The sequence below is a fragment of the Anomalospiza imberbis genome, chromosome 6, assembly GCF_031753505.1.
Source record: "Anomalospiza imberbis isolate Cuckoo-Finch-1a 21T00152 chromosome 6, ASM3175350v1, whole genome shotgun sequence".
NCBI classification, from domain to species: Eukaryota; Metazoa; Chordata; class Aves; order Passeriformes; family Viduidae; genus Anomalospiza; species Anomalospiza imberbis.
The window spans coordinates 10,431,714-10,438,364 of NC_089686.1; positions in this window are offsets into that span (position 1 = coordinate 10,431,714).

A 6,651-nucleotide genomic window follows, 5' to 3' on the forward strand; every position below is an offset into this window, starting at 1 on the left:
TGAGTTGTCTGGAGCTAAGGAGCTTGGCCTGTATTTCAGGGTCATTCATGCATGGCTGGTGGGGGTGAAAATGTCAGCTGCTGCTGATTTAAGGGAAGAGACTGCCTGTTTCTGTGGGCAGTGGTGGAAGGTAATTCCATTAGGGCAGTGGGACAGTGGTGGCACAGCAGCAGTCAGCTCCTCATGCACCCAGGATGGTGGATGAGAGGGATCTGTGCCCATGCCCAGGAAACCCATTTGGGAGCAGAAGCAGCTCCTTCTAAAGGATGTATAAATAGATATATGTACACTCTCTACACAGAGAGTATATCTACTGGAATTTTTCCAGTGCTGGGGTTATGGTTATGAATTCCAACCCAACAGCCACCCAAGAACCCGTTTGTACACTCTCTTTGGAAGCTGCTTTTGAGCAGTGAGCTTTTATGCACTTTGTGCTTTTTACACACACTTTTTGCAAGTATGTATAAAACATGACTATTGGTTTAATCCTATATACTCAATGTACAGCTTCACTGTATAGCTCAGTGTTCTGAGAATGAACCCCACACAGCAATGGGCTGGCCAGTTGTTTCTGACAGTTTTCTTCCTAGACTCCTGAGTTATTCTTGCCTGAGGACAGAACAGCTACAAGGGGAGATTTATCCTGTGGAGACTACAACCAAGTCCCAAATAACATTGAGATTGCAGGAAATCTTCAAGTAGGAGGTGTCCTTAGCACCAGCACCCCAGGGAGAAAGTAGGGTGCATGTGTACCCTGTCAGGGAGATATGCCATCAGGGAAGTACCCCTTATGCAGTGCAGGTGCTGGTTGGGACAGGGCAGGATCCAGACCTGGGGCTGGACAAGCTGTTCCACTGTTCTCCAGAGAAACTGCTGCTACTGCTTCTGCCACCTGGATCTAAAGGCACCAGAATCTTGCAGGGAGGTCAGTAAGGAGAGTGCAATTCCTCCAAGGAACTTTTCCCCCCCCTGCTTTCACTTTTACTCTCCCTGAGCAAGTTCCTGCCTGTGCATTTTCCCAAGCTGCTTCACCACCAGCTGCAAAAGGCAAGGTGGAGAGCAGAGACAGGCAGGGACTACTGTCAAGGAAAACAACAGTTTAAAGCTATTTTCAGCTCTGTGGAAACAATTTATTTTGGTTTTGTGGCCCCAAAGAAGAGAAGAGCAAGCTTCTGTCTCCACCACAAGATCTGTTTAGTCTTTGGTGGCAGATAAGCCTCAGAGGCTGCACCCAGCCTGGTGGGCACCGTGGGACATTCTGTCTTCTGTTGGTCCCCACAGTGACCTGTAGAGTGTTGTGGGGCTCAAGATGTGCCTGTGACAGCTAGAGTAAACATTCAAAAGCAACTGACATCTGCCTGGTGCTCTCCAAGACAACTTTGGAGTTTTATTTCCAACCATTGAGGTCTCAAGTGGGAAATTTACTTTGCTCCATGGGCAAATTGATCAGACTCCAGTTGGGAAATCAGAGGATATGGGTGGGATATCCTCTGTATGGGCTCCTGGAAGTCCCATATTGGTAGTTTCTGAAGTCCACTGCAGTTTCTAAAATAGCCTGTATGGCAAAGGCTCTCTTGACGATGAACAGGGTAAGTGCCAGTCAACCAATGTTATTCCTGTGTAACTGATCAGAACACTACACAGACTGAATTTAATTTCACTATTAATTATGCCAGGAGACCACAAGTATTGGATAGGTGCCTTTGTTAAATGAATCTCATGGAAATAATTACTGAAGGGGATTGCATTTTCAGATCCACATAAGACTGTTGTGGGAAGGACACTCATCCCGCACTCTAAATTCAGATGAAAACCCATGGCCAAGATGCTTGGTGAGAAGTGCCCGGGCTGAGGCCAAGGATGGCACCCCATGTATGTGCCCACCCCTGGGATCTTGGGAAAAGGATCTGTGCAAGCCCCCATGTGCTAGCACTGTTGCATAAGGTGCCCCTGCCTGGAGCCTTAGCCAAAATCTGAGTTGTTATTTATGGCCAAGGACACACAGGCTCGACATGCAATTTCCAGAGCTGGATGTCTGCAGCAGCACTTGCACACAGGTGTGTCCATTTTCCTTATCTGCCTCTGTGCAAGAGATGCAGCTCTCACCTTGCTTCTTTGTGGCCTGTGTCCTGCTGTTTCCACATGCCTTGACAAATCAGTGCATCAGCTGAGCAGAGGCAACTGCCCATCTACACAGCATCTATACAATATGCATGTCTTACCATAAGCCTTTTCTGCCATAGATTAAAAGGAACCAATTTCTTTTGCCTCTGTTGTAGGGAAATGTCAGAATCAGGGACAGCTGGCTCAGCTGAAGAAGTCAGATGAATATGCATGATGCTAAGGCTTTATTAACCTTGTGAAGTTAATGTAGGAAATTTGACCTTTCTTCTCCCACCTCTCCTTGCTTTGTGGATTGCTGTCCCTGCTGGACACACCTCTCGTTGTGAATTGAGAGATGTCACACCGAGTTGTTCGCTATGCGTGTCACCACGTGAGTGCTCTGAGAAAACCACTCCAGTCCTGATTGAAAATTCTCAGTCCTTCAATTTTCTCTATGTATTTGAGTAATGTCCTTGCAGAGACGGGGGAAAGAAGAGGTTCCAATTAATTTGCAGATAGTTGATTATTTTAAAAGCTGTTTTTGTGAAGCACCTCATAATATATAAGGTTGCATGGCTCCATATCATGAAGGAAAACCCAGGCACCACAGCTCTTCAATCCAAACAGGTATAAACAAGCTGGCCAATGACAGGCTCAGCTCTCACACAAACCAGGCAGCAGCTAAAGGGATCAATTCTCACCGGATACAAGGGCGTTTGGGTCAGAGAATCTGGTCATGCTGGGGCTCTGTTTGAAGCAGGGGAGCTGAGGTGTATTAACCTGCACCGAGCATGGGAATCAAAGAGGCCTCAGTGCCAGGGCTCTTTGGGCTTCAGGCTGGAGAAATAATAAAGGATCACATAAAGCATTCAGATATAAAACAGCAAAAACTCACTGGAAGGAGAAGAGTTACTTTTTATTAAAACACCTACTGTTCCTTGGCTGCAGAGCTCCTACTTACACGCTTTTCCCATCCTCCCTTACACGCTTTCCCCCTTCTCAAGCTTCACTCCCTGATATGCTTTCGAGGCCACACATCTTCATTCCTTGCTGCAGTGCAGGGGATGTGGCCCTGCCTACCCCAACGTGGGTGTGCTACACTGCAGGGGTTCTTGGTGGGATAAGATCTGCAGAGATTGCTGTAACAGGAGGCCTCCCACTATAATATAAATGTCCATTTAAATTTTTTACGCTAAATGTTGGCTATCATAATGAGCTACTATGTATTACAGTACTGGCTTCATTTCCTTCTCTGAATTTGGTCCTTTCTGGTGTTGGAGAAAGGTTTTTTCTGTCTGAATCACTGCATCATCATCAGATGTGGTCTACAGGCACCGACGGTCCTCCAACAGCCCATCTCCTCACCTGGAGGCTGTAGTTAGGGGTATGGTTGCCATGGCGGTGGCAAGACAATTAAAATGGCTTTATAATCAGCTGAAGTTACTGACTGTTTCCAGGATACTATATATCCTAATCAATCTCAGCTCCAACAGACCTTGGAGCAAAGCCAGATCCAATGACAGCAGTTGGTGGTGTTTAATTTTTTGCTTTCTCCTCCAGCCCCCTAGGTTTATCTTTCCTGCATAGGTTTGTAGCTGCAGTTCAAGGTGAAAAAAAACCTCTGTCATTTCTGGCTGTGGTATCTTTCGTCCTGCAGCCTTTGATTTGGGCCTTGCAGCACACAAAATGTGTGAAGTTACCACCATTCCTCTGACCTCCTGACCTGCCAGAAGCTGAACTGGCTGCTTTGCATCGCCTGATGTGGGTGCTGCCTTTGTGATGAGTGCAGGGAATAAGGGATCTCTTTGTGGAAGGCTCCTCCTAACAGGCTGTGCTTCTCCCCTTGCCAGGCCATTCCCCGTGGGTGGTGGGGGCTGGAAGCAATATGTTGGAAGTCACACTGTATCCCAACAGCTTGGGATTCAGAGCTGTCAAGCAGTGGCTCATTGTTAGTACAACTTCTTCCAGAATGCCAGAAAAAGAAAAGGAGACTTGAAACTTTTTATGACCTGCTGACACATGAGTCTGGTAGGAAACTGACGGTGAATCTGGAGAAGCAGTGGAGGGGTTTGGAAATCTGCTGCTGCTGCTCATTACAGGGTTGTTTTTTCCTATAGGTAGCAATGAGAGCCAGAGGGCTCCTCCAATTTACATCTGTTTGCTCCAGCTGGCTTACATGGATCTACTTTGTGGTGTAGGTGCTGCCCTGTGCTTGGTCAGCACTTCTTGGGAGTGTACAGTATTTTTGTGAGGGCTTTTTGTATTTGTGCCATGGTTCAAGAACAGTTGAATTCCCATTTTAGAGAGTTTCTGACCTACATGAGCCCTGAGGAGACTGTATAGTCCTAGGCAGGAGGCTGGGCCAGCTATGTCCTGCAAGTCTGGATGAGTTTGCAATGTGAGACTACAGGGTGGCACAAAATGCCACTCCTGACTGTTGCTACTAAGAAAACTTAGCTCAAGGCTGCTCTGTGTGGCACTGGGCTCTTCCCCCAGTGCAGGTGCTACAGTGGGTTTGAATTTCAGGGCTATTCTGTGCTTTGTGGTGACACTGTCTACCTCACTGTCCTTAACTTTTTCTTGTATCCTCACATACAAACCATATGCTTAAAGCTGCAACAGCTAGCAGCATTAAAATAAAATTAACTCGAATCTAAGTTAGGTTTATGGCCCTGCTTAAACCTTCTAGAGTTGTGATCCCTGTATTGGAAGCTGTGATGCCTTTGCAGTCAATCAATCAATCAATCCATCCATCCCATTCCATCAATGACTGTAACACATTTGCTTTAGATAATCAGACTCTGCACAAATCTCCTGAATTTCTAGCATGCCCATAGATTTGCTAGCTCTGCACTCTTTTGGGATTTACTTGATCCTTCCAGCTGGAAGAGGCTGCCAACAGCCTCCACTTCACAGAGGGGACCCTCCACCCAGGCCAACGTTCCTGGCATCTGCTGAAAACAACAGGTTTGGAAGCATTAGCCTGCTCCATTAGTCTCCAGGTTAGAGAGTCTCCAAGGTATACCAAAAACCTTGTCTGGAGACTCTTTCTCCCTTAAGGAGCCTGCTACCTTCAACACTTAGTGACCAAAGACAATAACTTGAAAAAGCCCTAATTTCCAAAGACAAAAAATGTAGCTATGTAGATGAAAAGTTGTGAGTTTCCGTAAAGGATCTGTGTGAACATATTTTTTCCATGACTTCTCTTCACACCATTAGGTCTTTCTGGCAGCTCATTTTGGATTATTTTGTTTCAAAATATGTTTAGAAGCTTAGGTTCTAACGAAGGATAATAATTACCCAAGTAACAATGAACTTAACCAACCACTCGAGGAGTTGGAATGATTTACAGCTTTCAAAGGAGCTGATGCTAGCTTGCCTTTTGTCTTTCTACTTAATGCCTCTCTAATATTCTTCTCTGGACACAATGCCTTTATGAACTGTTTTTTTCTCCATCTTTTATTTTTTCAATAGATTGCCAAGTCCCTCCACCACCTAATTCTCTGCATACAAAAGAAGATTTAATATCCTCTAAATGACTATAAAGAACAAACCTACCAGATGGCAGACTTCATTGCTCAAGGGGGATGCATCCTGCTTCTCTTGGAGAAGCATTTCAATGTGGTTTCGAAAGAGAGAGTCATTAGATGTGTTCATATTTTCCTTAATGGGGTGCTGTGATGTAATTCAGGAAAGGTGTAAGAAGAGGGAAATACATTTTGTGATCCAACAGAGGAAACAAACGGAGCTGCATGAGATGCCCTTTTGCTAATTTCTAGAATCTTTCTAAAAAACATGTTGACTGTGACCTTGAGCATCTCTGCAAAACTTTTCAGATGTAGTGTCTTGGTGCTATGTATGATTTTACAAACTCAGAGAAAGGTTTAAGAAAGTTACTAGCATTCAAAGACTTCTTCTCCAGATTTAAAACAAGGATGTTGCTGACGTATAATCAATGCTCCTCAGGAAGAAACTGTTCTGCTTCATTCTCTTTCCATTTTTCCTATGTCAGAAGCTAAAAAGATTAGTTGATTAAAAGGACTTCTTTAAAAACAAATATTTGCATTGCACTTATTTTCCAAGTATTTGGCTGAATAATTCATCTGACACATAGCTAAATCATTTTTCTTTGTAGATTATCTGAGAAGAGATCACAATATTTATGTATGGACCTATTGCTCAGACTTATTTGCTAAATAATTTATTGGAATAATCTCTGCTTTGTGTCTCATTTGTATCCAGTTCTTTGGGAGATGTTGGTATTCTGATGATGTGATGTGTTTCTGTTCCCAAGTGGGTGAATGTAACTTTCTGGAATTATTTTGTGATATAAGTAGCTGTTATTATGAGTCTGAAATGTGTTTTCATGCTAAATTCACACTTGGTGAGTATTCCTTCCAGAAAATGTGTTCCCTAGGATAACTGTGGAAAGCAAACACAAAAAAAGGAAGGAATGCAGTCAAAGCAAATCCATAAAAAGATTCAGATGCACAGAAATGTGTTTGCAGGACACACTTATCTCTGCTGTGAAGCAATGTGATAAAGGAG